The sequence below is a fragment of the Hemiscyllium ocellatum genome, chromosome 9, assembly GCF_020745735.1.
Source record: "Hemiscyllium ocellatum isolate sHemOce1 chromosome 9, sHemOce1.pat.X.cur, whole genome shotgun sequence".
Classification (NCBI taxonomy): domain Eukaryota; kingdom Metazoa; phylum Chordata; class Chondrichthyes; order Orectolobiformes; family Hemiscylliidae; genus Hemiscyllium; species Hemiscyllium ocellatum.
In genome coordinates, this window is record NC_083409.1 from 24,424,094 (window position 1) to 24,440,641 (window position 16,548).

Consider the following 16,548-nt stretch of genomic DNA (forward strand, 5'->3'; position numbering starts at 1 on the left):
ACTCCCAACCCATTTAGCCTTTACTCATAAGACAATCCCTCATAATGGGAATCATCCTAGTGAACCTTCTCTGATCTGCTTCCATTGAAATAATACATTTTCTGAAATAAGGGGGCAAAAACTGCTCTAGAATATTCCAGATGTGATCTCACCTTGTCCAGTGGCAGTAAGATTGCCCTGTTCTTATACTCCAACTCCCATGGAATAAGGGCTAATATTCCAGGTTGCTCAATGATATCATGAGCCATGCTCACAATGGATAGCCCCTACCTCCAGGTAACTAGGTTTGTAATACACTTGGAATCTCCAACACAGCAGGTACATAAGAGTGTCCCAGGATGTCAGAGAGCTGGCAGTTGCCAGAATAGTGGGCACATACCTCCCCAACATGGTGTCAGCGATCACACAGATCACCTGGACATAAATGGAATGAAACGAGACCCCTGTCCTGTGGAAAAATTCAGCAGTGTTGTCATACAGCACTTTCAGTGTCATGTGTGTGCAGTCAAAGGCATTCTGCACCTGGGGGAAATCCCAGTTGTGTTCCAGAATCCTACCGCCTGGACAACAGCATTGGCTACGTCCTGTTGGGGGGGGAACAGGGAGAAAATGGCATCGGACACTATCCCAATGCATTTGTGGCACTCACAACTGAGGAATTCCACACACGTCACCCTTCGCTCCCTGGAAGGAGGCAGTTGCAGAGAAGTTCAGAGCAGCTGCTACCTTCAGTAGCCCTTTTCCATTGCCCATCCCTCTCCTTGACCCCCCCACCCCACCTCTAAGCTGAGCTCAGAGGGTTCTGCTTGTTCCCATGACACCTCTCCTGACTCACTTTGAGAGATCTGAGATTCCTGGACAGCATTTTGTTCTTGCTCTGCAGAGAGAGAGAGAGAGAGAGAGAAAGAGAGTTACAAATCTGAACAACGTGTTGGAGGAAGAATTGCAATTTTCTGAAGGTGAGGTGAGGCAGCTACACTCTTACTGACAATGACACTTCTTACTGATTTCTACCAGAGACAGAAGCTCCCTCAGGCCTGTAGCACAGTTTCTCAGGATACCAGGGCTAATTGCATTGGTATCACTCTATGTTGAGCTCCTGTCTCTGACAGTGTATGCTCTGTCAATGTTCCCATCCATGAGAGCAGAGATGGGGTAGTGTGGATTGTCCACACAACCACTTAACAACAACACAGACAGAGCCATGAGAAATCCAGATAGATAGAGAGAGAGAGAGAGAGACAAAGACACGGACACACACGCACAGACACACACAGCACAGAGACAAAAAAAGAGATGGGGAAAAGATCTGAAAAACGAAACAGCAACAAAGAGAGGGGGGGGGAGAGACAGACACAAAGCGAGAGAGACTGTCGGAAGCACAAAGACAGAGAGAGAGAGACTGACAGAAACACAGAGAAAGAAACTGATACAGAGACCCAGACACTGATAGAACTGCATAGAAACAGATCGCGACAACAGGATATACACTGAAATGTATATCAAGACACTGACAGAAAGAGAGACCCTGACAGAGCTGGTGGACCCCATTGTGGTTCCCAGTGACCATGCCTGCAGTAAATGTTGGTTGCTGGAAAAGAATTCTGGCTTAGAATTGATGAGCTGCAGTCTGAGCTTCAAACATTGAGACATATCAGAAAGGGGGAGAGTTACCTGGACGCTGTGTTTCAGGAGACAGTCACACCCCTTAGGTTAACTAACTTAAATTCAGCCTGTGGTCAGGGACAGGAGGGTGTGGCTGTATGTGAGATGGGTAGAGGGATCCAGGAGGTAGAGCTACAGGACCCTCAGCCCCTGTCCTTGTCCAACAGGTTCAAGAGTTTTGCTCCCTGTGAAGATGGGAATGGGGACTGCAGGGAGGATGAGCCGACTGACCACAAGGAACCATTCGAGTGAGGGGATGAGAAGAGAAATATTGTTGTAATTGGGGGTGTAGTATAGTTCAAGGCACAGACACTGTTCTCTGTGACCAGGATCGAGAGTCCCAAAGATTGTGATGCTTCCCTGGTGTTCGGGTTCGGGATATCTCATGTGGGCTGCAGAGGAAGTTGGAGTGGGAGGGTAAAGATCCAGTGATCATGGTCCACGTAGGTACTAATGACATAGATAAAACTAGAGGGTCTGCTAAGGGAGAATGAACATCTTGGAACCAAATTAAAAAGCAGAACTAAAAAAGTAATAATCTCTGGATTACTACCTGAGTCACGAGCTAATTGGCACAGGGTCAATAAGATTAAACAGGTAACAGTCAATAAGATTAAGCAGGTGTGGCTCAAAGTTTGGTGTGGGTGAAATGAGTTTGATTTCATGGGACATTGGCACCAGTACTGGGGAGGAAGGGACCTGTTTGGATGGGACAGTCTTCATTTGAATCGTGCTGGGATCAAAATCCTAGTGAATAGCATAACCATGGCTGTAGACAGGGCTTTAAATGAAATATGGGGTGGGGGGGGGGCTCAGTTATAGGGGAAATTAGGAAACCCGAATTAAAGGAGGAGGTAAGAGTGTAGAACTCAGGAGAGGTTATTAAAATCTCCAGCACAGACACAAATGGGGGTAGAGTGTATGGAAAGGGTTAGCAATCAAACTTCAAGCTCATTGGGCAAACTAATAACAATGGGAAGAGGGACAGTTAATACAGGACTGAAGGTGTTATATCTGAATGCACACAGTATAAGGAATGAAGTAAATGGGTTTGTGGTGCAGATCGTAATTGGCAGGTATGACGTGGTGGGTATTATGGAGACATGGCTGCAAGGGGATCAGGATTGGGAGCTGAATATTCAAGGATATACATTCTATCGAAAAGATAGGCAGAAGGGGTGGGGTTGTCTTATTAGTAAGAAAAAAATTAAATCAATAGTAAGAAATGACGTGGGGTCAGATAGTGTAGAATCTGTGTGGGCAGAATTGAGGAATTGCAGAGGTTAAAAAAAAAACGATAGTTAGGGCTATGTCCAGGCCTCCAAATGGTAGTCAGAAGCAAGGGCACAAGGAAAACCAGGAGATAGAAAAGATGTGCAGAAAGACCAAGTCAGTGATCATGGAGGATTTCAATATGCAGGTGGACTGGGAAAATCAGGTTGGTAGTGGATTGCAAGAAATGGAATTTGTGGAATGTCTATGAGATTGCATTTTGGAGAAACCTGTGGTGGATCCCACTAAGGAACAGCCAGTCCTGGATTTAGTGTTGTGCGATGAGGCAGACTTAACAAGGGAGCTTTCGGTGAAGGAACCCTTAGGACACAGTGATCATAATATGATTGAATTCATTCTGCAGAAAGAATCAGAGGTAACGGTACTGCAGGCAAATAAAGTTAAATTCTGAGGGAGGAGCTGGGTAGAATTGACTGGGAGAGGAGCCGAGCAGGAAAGACAGTGGAACAGCAATGGCAGGAGTTTCTGGGAGTAACTCAGGAGACACAACAGAGATTCATCCTGAGGAAAAAGCAGCACGGTACAGGGAGGATGAGGCAATCCTGGAGGGAAGTCTGGGACAGCATAAAAGCAAAAGAGAATGCATTTAATTTGGAAAAGGGCAGTGGGAAACCAGAGAATTGGGAAGCTTACAAAGACCAACAGAGGGCAACAAAAAAAGAAATAAGGAGGGAAAAGATTAAATATGAGGACAAGCTGGCCTGTAATATAATGGAAGGCTGTAAGAATTTATTTAGATGTATAAAGAGCAAATGAGAGGCGGAAGTGGACTTTGGAACCCTGGAAAATGATGCTGGGGAGATAACAGTGGAAAACAAGCTAATGGCTGAGGAACTGAATACTTACTTTGCATCATTCTTCAGAGTAGAAGACACAAGTAATATCCAAAAGATTCAAGAGAGTGAGGAGGCAGAGCTGAGTATGGTGGCCGTCACCAAAGCAAAGGTGCTAGAAAAAAACTGAATGGGCCTGAAGACGGATAAATGAACCTGGACCAGATGGACTACACCCCAGAATTCTAACGGATAGAGATAGTGGAGGCAATATTGGTGATCTTTCAGAAATCGCTAGGATCAGGAAGGGTCCCAGAGGACTGTAAAATCACTGTCGTGACAGCTCCATTTCAAAAGGGAGTAGGGCAAAAGAGGGAAAATTACAGACCGATTAGTCTAACCTCGGTCGTGGGTAAGATCCTGGAATTCATTCTGAAGGATGAGGTTTCTGAATACTGGAAGTGTACAGTAAAGTAGTGCAAAGTCAGCATGGTTTCATTAAAAGAGGAGGAGATGCCTGACAAATCTTCTAGAATTTTTTAAGGAAGTAATGAGCAAGTTAGACCAATGGATGTTATCTACCCGGACTTCAAGGAGCCGCACATGAGGCTACTGAGTAAGATAAGGGCCCATGGTGTTAGAGGGAAGATGCTAGCATGGCTAGAAGCTTGGCTGTCTGGTAAAAAGCAGAGTGGGGATAAAAGGGTCCTTCTCAGGATGGTAGCCGGTGACAAGTGGTGTTCCACAAGACTCAGTGTTGGGACTGCAACTTTTCACTTTATACATTAGCAATCCAGATGAAGGAACTGAGGGCATTCTGGCAAAGTTTGTAGATGATACAAAAATAGGTAGGGGGACAGGTAGCATTGAGGCGGTGGATTGGCTGCAGCAGGATTTGGACAGGTTAGGAGAATGGGCAAAAAAGTGGCAGATCGAGTACAATGTGGGAAAGTGTGAGGTCATGCACTTTGGTAGGAAGAATAGAGGCATGGATTATTTTCGAAATGGGGAGAAAATTGAGAGGTCTGAAGTACAAAGAGACTTTGGAGCTCTAATCCAGGATTCTCTCAAGGTAAACTTGCAGGTTGAGTCAGTAGTTAGGAAGACAAATGCAATATTGGCATTTATTTTGAGAGGACTTGAATATAAAAGCAGGGGTGTACTTCTGAGGCTCTATAAGGCTCGGGTCAGACCACATTTGAAGTATTGTGTGCAATTTTGGGCCCCATATCTCAGCAAGGATGTACTGGCCCTGGACGGTGTTCAGAGAAGGTTCACGATAATTGACTCAGGAATGAAAAGCTTAACATATGAGCAATGTTTGAGGACTCTAGGTTTATAATAGATGAAGTTTAGAAGGTGAGAGAGAATCAAATCAAAATTTAAAGAAGACTGGACCAAGTAGATGTTGGGAAGATGTTTCCATTGGTAGGAGAGACTAGAGGCACAGCCTTCGAGCGAAGGGAAGACCTTTTAGGGTGGAGATAAAGAGCAACTTCTTCAGCCAAAGAGCGGTGAATCTATGTTGACAGTGAGGAAGGATGTGTCAGGTTACAGCGGGATATAGAGAAGCTGCAGAGCTGGGCAGAAAGGTGGCAAATGGAGTTCAATGTAGGTAAGTGTGAGGTGATTCACTTTGGTAAGAGTAACAAAAAGATGGGGTACTGGGCTAATGGTCGGATACTTGGTAATGTGGATGAGCAGAGGGATCTTGGTGTCCATGTACACAGGTCTCTGAAAGTTGCCACCCAGGTAAATAATGCGGTAAAGAAGGCATATGGCGTACTGGCTTTTATTGGTAGAGGAATTGAGTTCTGGAGTCCTGAGGTCATGTTGCAGTTGTATAAGACTCTGGTGCGGCCGCAACTGGAGTATTGTGTGCAGTTTTGGTCGCCATACTATAGGGAGGATGTGGACGCACTGGAACGGGTGCAGAGTAGGATTACCAGGATGTTGCCTGGTATGGTAGGAAGATTGTATGAGGAAAGGCTGAGGCACTTGGGGCTGTTTTCATTGGAGAAAAGAAGGTTTAGGGGTGTACAAGGTTTAGGGTGATAGAGGTGTACAAGATGATTAGGGGTTTAGATAGGGTTGACCATAGGGTTTTCCATGTATGGAGTCAGCTATTACGAGGGGGCATAGCTTTAAATTAAGGGGAGGTAGGTATAGGACAGATGTTAGGGGTAGATTCTTTACTCAGCGAGTCGTGAGTTCATGGAATGCCCTGCCAGTAGCAGTGGTGGACTCTCCCTCTTCATGAGCATTTAAACGGGCATTGGATAGGCATATGGAGGATAGTGGGCTAGTGTAGGTTAGGTGGGCTTGGATCGGCGCAACATCGAGGGCCAAAGGGCCTGTACTGCGCTGTATTTTTCTATGTTCTATGTAATTCATTACCACGAAGGCTGTGGAGGTCAGGTAATTAAGTATATTTAAGACTGAGATAGATAGGTTCTGAGTATCAAGGGGATCAAGGGTTATGGGGAGAAAGTGGGAGAATGGGATTGAGAAACCTGTCAGCCATGATTGAATGGCGGAGCAGACTCGATGGGATGAATGGCCTAATTTCTGCTCCTATGTCTAATGGTCTTATAGAAACAGCGAGAGAGAGAGACAGAAACACAGAAAAAATCAAACTAAATCTGATCTTTGATTTCACATTTATACCTGTTACTCTGCTAATTACAAAAGGTGCAAGAGGGAAACAAACTAATCATATATAATATATATTGCTCGGCAATTATATTAAGCAACTCCTTGAAAACATTCAGACAGTGACCAGAGAGAATCACTGCATTTGTAAAGGGATCAGAGAGAATCAGCGTGGATTTATAAAGGGCAGCTGCTGACAACTGTACCTAACCAGGTATTTCTGTACCGGGAGGGCTGGGTCAAGTCCCATCTGCTCTAGACAGGTGTAAGTTGAGGTGGGACAAATTGTGGCTCAGTCTCAGTATCCTTACCACCCCCCAGACCAGGAGGCCTGGGTTGAAGTCCCTGTGCCAGAGGTGTGTTATGACATGTCTGAACATGTTGATCAGAAAATATCTTGCCAAGACCAGGAGGGCCCTTGTGGCACAATGCCAGTGTCCCCACCTCTGAGCCAGGAGGCCTCGGTTTAAGTCCCACCTGCTCCGGAGGGGTGACATGACATCTCTGAACAGGTTGATTTGGAAAATATCTATTCCAAACCAGGGACATTGGAAGGGAAGGTGAATGTTATTTCCACAGACTCCCAGAGCTCAATCCTTTGAAGTTCTGAAGCAGAACTCAAAACATTAACATTATAAATAAGGTCCCTCCCTGATGTGCTGAACCTTTATGTTCTTATTCCAAGCAGGAACCCTGCCTCCATAAAAGGCCAATCTGAGCAGAATTCCAAATCCTGGCCGGCTCTAGACTGGGTCTCACCTTCAGCAGGAACATCATCCTTCTCCTGAGGAATCAGTAACTGGATCCCTTTGGACAGTGAGAACCGGAGTATCGGGAACTCCTCTGGAAAACAGATGAGCCAACAGTGACTCAAAACGATAGCACAGTCACTAGAACCATCTCACATTAGAACATTTCACACTAGACTAAGAATCGTGACCAAGTGCTGACTCTGTCCAACTGTGTTTACATGATATCGCTGTGTACTAAAGGCCTAAACAATACAGGTTCACATTAAAATATATCTCCCTCAACGCCATCTCTTTCCCTCTCACTCCCACTGGAAACAAGGGAAACCAATCAGATCCCCCATGTTCCCAGTCTTCAGGTACATTATTCTTTAAAGTTTGCGTGACGTATAGATAGGGGTGGTTAAGGCGGCATTTAGAATGCTTGCCTTCATTGCTCAGATCTTTTGAATGTATGAGTTGGGACGTCATGTTAAGCTTGTGCAGGACGTTGGTGAGGTCTCTTTTTGAATACTGTGACCAGTTCTACTCGCCCAGTTATAGGATGGATATTATAAAGCTGGAGAGATTTCAGAAGAGACTTGCAGGAAATGGAGGGTTTGAATTTTTAGGCTAGACCGGGACCTCTTTTTCAGTGTAACCTAGGAGGTTGAGAGGTGACCTTGTAGAGATTTATAAAATCACGAGTGTACAAATAAGGTGAATGGCAGGTCGATTTTCCTTAAGGTGGGGAATTTCAAGTCTAAGGGACATATTTTTAAGGTGAAGGGAGAAAGATTTAGAAAAGACATCAGGGGCAATTGTTTTCACACAGAGAGCAGTTTGTGTGTGGAATGAGCTTCCAGGAGAAGTGATGGATGTGGATGCAATTACAGTGTATAAAAGGCTCTACCATGATGCTGACTCCAAATGTATCCTCCCTTACTCTGCCCCGCTCAGCATTCTGATGGGAATGCTCCCTCCATGACATTCTGGTCCACTCCTCTTTCACCCCTAAAACCCCACCATTCCCTATCCAGGAAGATGTAACAACTATCCTTTTGGGCCATCTCTCCATGCTGCCCAAGACCCAGATGAGACTACAGTTTATGATTGATTGCAGTCCCTTGTTGTTCTGTCTTCTACACAGGATGAAAAGGCAACGAGGACTGTGCTGGCCATGCAGAATGCCTCCATTCGGTTCTTAAAGCAGCACCTTGAACTTCTCATCATCTTCCAAAGTTGTTCTCCATCTTGCTTGCACTGACTTTCCTGTCTTTGGCCTGTGATGATGTTCCAGTGACCACTGAAGAATGGTGTTGTTGTTGTCTCTCAGAGTCGGCATACCTTTAGGAGACACATTCATGGCATCATCCCTGGATCACAGCAAGCAACCGGAGGGCAGAAAGGTCTCAGAGCCCATCTTACCTTGGGTCACTTGAAGCATGGCACTCTACTGGAAGCATGCTGCTCTGTTGTAATGTTCCATGTTAGCCCAAACACCAATGTGTCTGAGGAATGCAATGTTTGTATGTAAATCATTAGTTGTAACATATGACAGTTCCTATCTCCTTTCTTGCCTCTCTCAATAACCTGGGGTAAGTACCATCAGGCTCTGGGGGCTTATCCACTTTAATACCCTTCAAGAGACCCAATACCACCTCTCTCTCGATCTCAATATGCCCTGGCATATTGGCATGCTCCACACAAATCTCATTATCTTCCATGTTCTTTTCCTGGGTGAATACCAACACTGTACTCAGTTAGGACTTCCCTTACATCCTCTGCCTCCCAAGCACAAGTTCCCTCCTTTATCCTCAAGTGGCCCTACCATTTCCCAAGTTATCCTTTTTTTTAACATATGTATAGAAAATGTAATGTGTGTATTTTCACCACACACATGTAATGTCTGCATTTTCGCACAAAGGGTGGTGAGTGCCTGGAACGCATTGCCAGAGGAGGTGGTGGAAGCAGATACAATAGCAGCATTTAAGAAGCACCTGGAGGAATGCATGAATATTAAGGGAATAGAGGGATATGAATCCTGTAAGTGAAGACAGTTTTAGTATGGAAGGGCAATGTGTTGGCGCAGGCTTGGAAGGCCGAAGGGCTGTTCCTGTGCTGTATTGTTTCCTGTTCTTTGTTGGATTTTTCAATAACATAATATCCATAGTCTCTCATACCATAACATATGGATCAGAAGACATAACAAGATAACAAGCATTGCCACCTGAAGTAAAATAAGCTGCTGGAGGCAAACCCACATCAATGAGACACTTCAGTCTTTTTGACTCAACCTCAGATCAGAATCCATTGCAAAAGACAGCAGTTTCTGATGTTTCTGTTGTTCCATTTATAACATTCCCAAATACATCTTATGTTTCTTTATTTCTGCTACTCCTATCTCCTTTTGTAGTACTTCATCATTGGTTTGAACTTGAAAGGATTCAGAAAAGATTTACGACGCACCGTTTCTACCTCCTGCCCAAAATCCACAAACCTGACTGTCCCGGCCGACCCATTGTCTCAGCCTGCTCCTGCCCCACCGAACTCATCTCTGCATACCTCAACACGGTCCTGACCCCTTAGTCCAAGAACTCCCCACCTACGTCCGGGACACCACCCACGCCCTCCACCTCCTCCATGATTTTCGCTTCTCCGGTCCCCAACGCCTTATCTTCACCATGGACATCCGGTCCCTGTACACCTCCATCCCCCATCACAAGGGACTCAAAGCCCTCCACTTCTTCATTTCCTGCTGTACCAACCAGTACCCTTCCACTGACACCCTCCTTCAACTGACTGAACTGGTCCTCATCCTGAACAACTTCTCTTTCCAATCCTCCCACTTCCTCCAAACCAAAGGAGTAGCCATGGACACCCGCATGGGCCCCAGCTATGCCTGCCTCTTCGTAGGATATGTGGAACAGTCCATCTTCCGCAGCTACACTGGTACCACCCACCACCTTTTCCTCTGCTACATCGATGACTGTACCAGCGCTACCTCGTGCTCCCACAAGGAGGTTGAACAGTTCATCCACTTTACCAGCACCTTCCACCCCGACTTCAAATTTACTTGGACCATCTCAGACTCCTCCCTCCCCATCCTAGACCTCTCCATTTCTATCTTGGGCGACCGAATCAACACGAACATTTCCTATAAACCGACCAACTCCCACAGCTACCTAGACTACACCTCCTCCCACCCTGCACTCTGCAAAAACGCCATCCCATATTCCCAATTCCTTCGTCTCTGCCGCATCTGCTCCCAGGAGGACCAGTTCCAATACCAAACAACCCAGATGGCCTCCTTCTCCAAAGACCGCAATTTCCCCCAGACGTGATCGACGATGCCCTCCACCGCATCTTCTCCACTTCCCGCTCCTCCGCCCTTGAGCCCCACCCCTCCAATCGCCACCAGGACAGAACCCCACTGGTCCTCACCTTCCACACCCCACCAACCTCCATATACATCATATCATCCGTCGTCATTTCCGCCACCTCCAAACGGACCCCACCACCAGGGATATATTTCCCTCCCCTCCCCTATCAATGTTCCGAAAGGCTACTCCCTCCGTGACTCCCTTGTCAGGTCCACACCCCCCACCAACCCAACCTCCACTCCCGGCACCTTCCCCTGCAACCGCAAGAAATGCAAAACTTGTGCCCACACTTCCGCCCCTTACTTTCCTCCAAGGCCCCAAGGGGTCCTTCCATATCCGCCACAAATTCATTTGCACCTCCACACACATCATTTACTGTATCCGCTGCACCCAATGTGGCCTCCTCTATATTGGGGAGACAGGCCGCCTACTTGCGGAATGTTTCAGAGAACACCTCTGGGACACCCGGACCAACCAACCCAACCACCCCGTGGCTCAACACTTCAACTCTCCCTCCCACTCCACCAAGGACATGCAGGTCCTTGGACTCCTCCATCACCAGATCATAGCAACATGACGGCTGGAGGAAGGGCACCTCATCTTCCGCCTAGGAACCCTCCAACCACAAGGGATGAACTCAGGTTTCTCCGGTTTCCTCATTTCCCCTCCCCCCATCTTGTCTCAGTCCCAACCCTTGAACTCAGCACCACCCTCCTAACCTGCAATCTTCTTCCTGACCTCTCCGCCCCCCCAACCCCACTCCGGCCTATCACCCTCACCTTAACCTCCTTTCACCTATCGCATTTCTAATGCCCCTCCCCCAAGTCCCTCCTCCCTACCTTTTATCTCAGCCCGCTTGGCACACTATCCTCATTCCTGAAGAAGGGCTCATGCCTGAAACGTCGATTCTTCTGCTCCTTGGATGCTGCCTGACCTGCTGCGCTTTTCCAGCAACACATTTTCAGCTCTGATCTCCACGATCTGCAGTCCTCACTTTCTCTTACAAGGATGTTGCCAGGGTTGGAGGATTTGAGCTATAGAGAGAGGCTGAATAGGCTGGGGCTATTTTCCCTGGAATGTCGGAGGATGAGGGGTGACCTTATGGAGGTTTCTATATTCATGAGGGGCTTGGATAGGATAAACGGATAACATCTTTTTCCCTGGGGTGAGGAAAGTCCAGAACTAGAGAGCACAGGTTTAAGGTGAGAGGGGAAATCTTTAAAAGGGACCTAAGGGGCAACTTTTTCACACAGAGGGTGGTGCATATATGGAATGAGCTACCAGAGGAATGATAGAGATTAGTGCAATTACAACATTTAAAAGGCATCTGGATGGGTATATGAAAAAAAAGGGTTTAGAGAGATATGGGCCAAGTGCTGGGAAATGGGACTAGATTAGGTTAGGATATCTGGTCGGCATGGATGAGTTGAACCAAAGTATACATGCGGTACATCTCTATGACTCTATTTAGTACCAGCTCTGCCTCCCCTTTGAGACTTGTGAAAATGGAGCATATTGGTACAGCAAACTATTAGGAAGACAGACGACAAAATGGCTGCTTATGCAAGGACAGCAGAGTACAGGAACAAAGAGGGTGTCCGCTACAGATGTACCAGCTTTTTATGAGAGAACATCTGGAGTGTTGTGTTGAATTTGACCCTAGAGGAGAAAATGTGCAGTGGAGACACAGCAGTGAATGCTCACTATATTGGCCACTGAGTTAAGGGTCTCATCCCTATGGTGACACAGGCTGTGTAAAAGAGGACTCTCTGAAGGGGAGAGGGATGAGAGGTGATCATACAGAAACCTACAAGGCTGTGAAACAGACGGTAGACACAGCGACCGTTTCCACTGGTCAGGAGAGTCCAAAACACAGGGCGAGGGGGATGATCACTTCAGAGACTGAGATGAAGAGAACTCTCTTCACTCAGAAGGTTGTGAATCACCCAGAGGATCATAGATGCCCCATCATTGAATCCGTGTAAGGCTGAGGGAGACAGAGCATTTGTCACAAAACCAAAGGACACGACGAGTGATCACGAAAGTGGAGGTAGGTCTCAAGATTACTCATGACTGCACTGAATGACTGTACTCAATGGGCTGAATGGTCTACACCTGCTCCTATTTGACCTCACCGTTAGCCACAGGTAGGCTAAATGAGATCGTCTAATCTGATCACCCCCAACTCCACTTACCTGCCTTTTCCCCATAACCTTCGATTCCTTCCTGATTAAAGACCTATCTCAGCCTTGAACATACTTCATGACCCAGCCTTGACGGCCCTCTGTGGTAAAGAATTTTACAGATTCACTACCATCTGATCACTTCCTTCTCATCTCTACCTTAAACAAATGACCCCTTTATTCTGAGATGATGTCCTCTGGTCAGAGATTCTCCCACAAGGAGAAATAACCTTTTCACATCTACTCTCTCAAATCCTGTAAGAATCCTCTATGTTTAAATTAGATCTCGTCTCATTCTTCTAAATTCCACTGAATACAAGCCTAACCTACTCAATCTCTGCTCATAAGGCAGTCCCTCTTTACCCGGTATGATTAAAGTCAACCTTCGATTGTCTCCGACACCATCTTCTCTCACGTAAGGGCCGCAAAGCTGTTTGCAGTATTCCAGCTGTGGTCTGAGTAATACAGGTTTTAAGCAAAACCTCCCTTCTTTAAATAAATTTTATCTGCCATCCCTATTCCATGTTGAATTTGTATGCTTGCCTTTTTATGATTAATATACAAGGACTCTCAAATCCTTCTGTTCCATAGTTTTCTGCAGTCTTTCTCCATGTAAATAATATTCAACCCTTCTATTGTTCTTGCCAAAGTGCATAACCTCACTCCTTCCCATATTATATTCCATTCGCCACGTTTTTGCTCAGTCACTTAACCTGCCAAATATCCCTCTTTGTATCATCCTCACCACTTGCCTTCCCACCTATTTTTTTGTGTCATCCGCAAAATAGGTGATTATACATTCACTTCCCCCATCCAAATCACTGTATATTGTAAATAATTGAAGCCTCAGCACTGATCCCAGTGGTACTCCACTAGTTATGGGTTGCCATCCTGAAATTGTCCATTACTTTCCCTAGGACCTTTTCTCCAGTGATATTTGTTGGATGTTTCCCCATTTGCCCCTTGATTCTTGAGCTGCTCCAAGTCTGGTACATCAATCACTTTTCCCAGTTCTGAGGAAAGGTTTCCAAATGTTTCTATATTTTAACACTGTCCCATCAAACACTTCCAGGACTGGTACAGCATCAGGTTAAATATAGAGTAAAGCTTCCTCTACACTGTCCCCAATAAACACTCCCAGGACAGGGACAGCATGGGATTCGAAACAGAGTAAAGGTCTCTTTACACTTTCTCCATCAAATACTTCCAGGACAGAGACAGCACGGGGTTAGATCCAGAGGAAAGCTGCCTTTACAATGTCCCCATCAAACACTCCCAAAACAGGTACAGCATAGGATTCGATACAATATAAAGCTCTCTCTACAATGTCCTCATTAAACACTCCCAGGTCGGGGATACCATGGGGTTAAATACAGGGTAAAAACAATGACTGCAAATGCTGGAAACCAGATTCTGGATCAGTGGTGCTGGAAGAGCACAGCAGTTCAGGCAGCATCCAAAGTGCAGCGAAATCTATGTTTCAGGCAAAAACCCTTCATGTTGGGTTAAATACAGAGTAAACCTCTCTCTAAATTGTTTCCATCAAATATTTCCAGGGCCAGGGACAGCATGGGGTTAGATACAGAGTAAAGCTCCCTTTACATAGTCCACATCAAACACATCCAGGACAGGTTTCAGCATCGCGGGGTTCAATACAAAGTAAACCTTCCTCTACATTGACGCCATCGACACTCAGATAGGAGGGTCAGTCTATGACTTTTCAAGCTCCACGTGACTCTTTTATTTGACCCTGTGACTGACAATGGAATGGTGCCAGCCAAAGGCTTTGTGTCAAATGATTGCAGTCAATAAACAAAGCAGAGCCTCTTGGCCCAGTTTCATGGCAGGCAGAGGGTGGGGGTGTGGAAGGCGGTTGCAGAATGAGGTGACGGAGAATGGGAGGGTAGACTAACACATTTTTCAGCCACTGAGTCAGAAAAAGAAAACAGAATGACTGAGGTGCAAACTGATTTCAATGATTTAGTTCAAACTGATGTAATCTTTGCCATTCAGTCTTGGGGTGATGCTTACCTGAAGTATACTGAGGCACCAAGTCACTCAGCATATATTGAAGAGCTGGATAGAAATAATTTGGAGGTGAGTACTCCTTCTTCCATGGAGGCCTGGGTTTCCCAAATATCCTCCAAGCATTCATTAAACAGAATCTGTGACAAGGACAGACAGAGAAAGAGAGAGATGAAGATGCCTATCTCTGATGAAAACATTCGGGAGTCTATCACTCCCCCTCTCACATACCCTTTACAAGTACCGGATATTTTCAAAAAATCCTGGAATTTCCCTCCCTAATGGCATTGTGTGTCAACCCACATCAGGTAGACTTGCAGCGGTTCAAGTCGGCAGCTCACCACCACCTTCTCAAGGGCAACTAGGGATGGGCAATCAATGTTGGCCCAGACAGCGACACCCGCATCCCACAAAATGAATAATAAAACAAAAACATCATGCATGGCTCAGCCCTTCCGAAGCGTCCTGAAGGTTACATGTTCAAACATCACTGGGACTCATAATGCAGACAGGTGAGTACTGAAGGAGTGCTGCACTGTCAGATAGGTCACTTTAAGAAGATAATTGGAAAAACACAGCAGGCCAGGCAGCATCCGAGGAGCAGGAGAATCGATGTTTCGGGCATAAATCCTTCTTCGATTCTCCTGCTCCTCGGATGCTCCCTGGCCTGCTGTGTTTTCCCAGCACCACATTTTTCAACTCTGGTCTCCAGCATCTGCATTCCTCACTTTCTCCCACTTTAAGATAGCCTAGCCACTGGCTTTTTCTTATTTTTAAAGGCAAGTGTAAGGCGCTGTGTTCCAGATGCAATTTAATCGGTCAGAAGACCAGGCTCAAAGCAAAACACACTCTTTCCCTGTAGTTAAAATACAAACAAAAGATACAAGAACTGCAATAACTTAACTCTATTGGAAAAAAAACCTCACAGAATAATAGATTATTTCACTGCTAAACAGCAACCGTCCCAACATAGAGACATCCCATAAACACACCCTCTTGGTAAAAACAAATTCAGTAAAATAGATGGTCTCACATGGAATTCTGGAAGCAGGAAGAGAACCCCAGCTTGTAGCTGTAACAGAGAGAGGAATAAAAGCTTCCATAGCCAGCTTCAAGACCTCCAGCAACTATTGAAAGTTAACTGTCTCTCTCAACCCGCCGGGCTGGCTGGGATGGCAGAAATTAATTATGGAGCACATTCCCTTGGACTTTTTTACAAACATGGTACACCACACAACAGACCATTTTTATAAGACATGGCAGCCCTACTTGAGTTATTTGGAAACGGATTTGTTAGTTATCTTAACTAGGGTGTTTGTTTAACCAGGATGGCTAGATTTGTCAAGCCCTGGGCCCTGGAGGGGGTTTCCTGAGTTAATACGGGTATATATACAATGCTCCCGTTCCTCTGTTTGGGAGCTTTGCGCCGGGCATAGCTGTTCTATATTCTGTGTTTTTCTTTTGCTTTTCTTTCTTTTTTTGGTGTTTTTGTATTAGAGGGTAGATTAATAGTTAGGAGATAATAGTTGTATTGTTTTTGTGTTTGTTTTCTTTTTATTATACTGATATTTGTTATTGATTGTATTTTTCAATAATTTTATATGTTTGTAAAGTTAAAAAAAATTTGCTAATAAATATATTTACAAAACAACTGTCTCTCCCACTCAGAGGAGGCACGTGGCTGGCATCCGGCTGCCATTTCAAATGCCAAGTAGCATGAAGATCTGTGCTGAGAGCTGCCCAAATGCCAACTCCAAGGAGTTTTTTTTAAATGGGTTATGGGCAAGGCCAACATTTGTTGCCCGCCCCTAGTTGCCACTGAACTGTGGTCTTGCTGGGCCATATC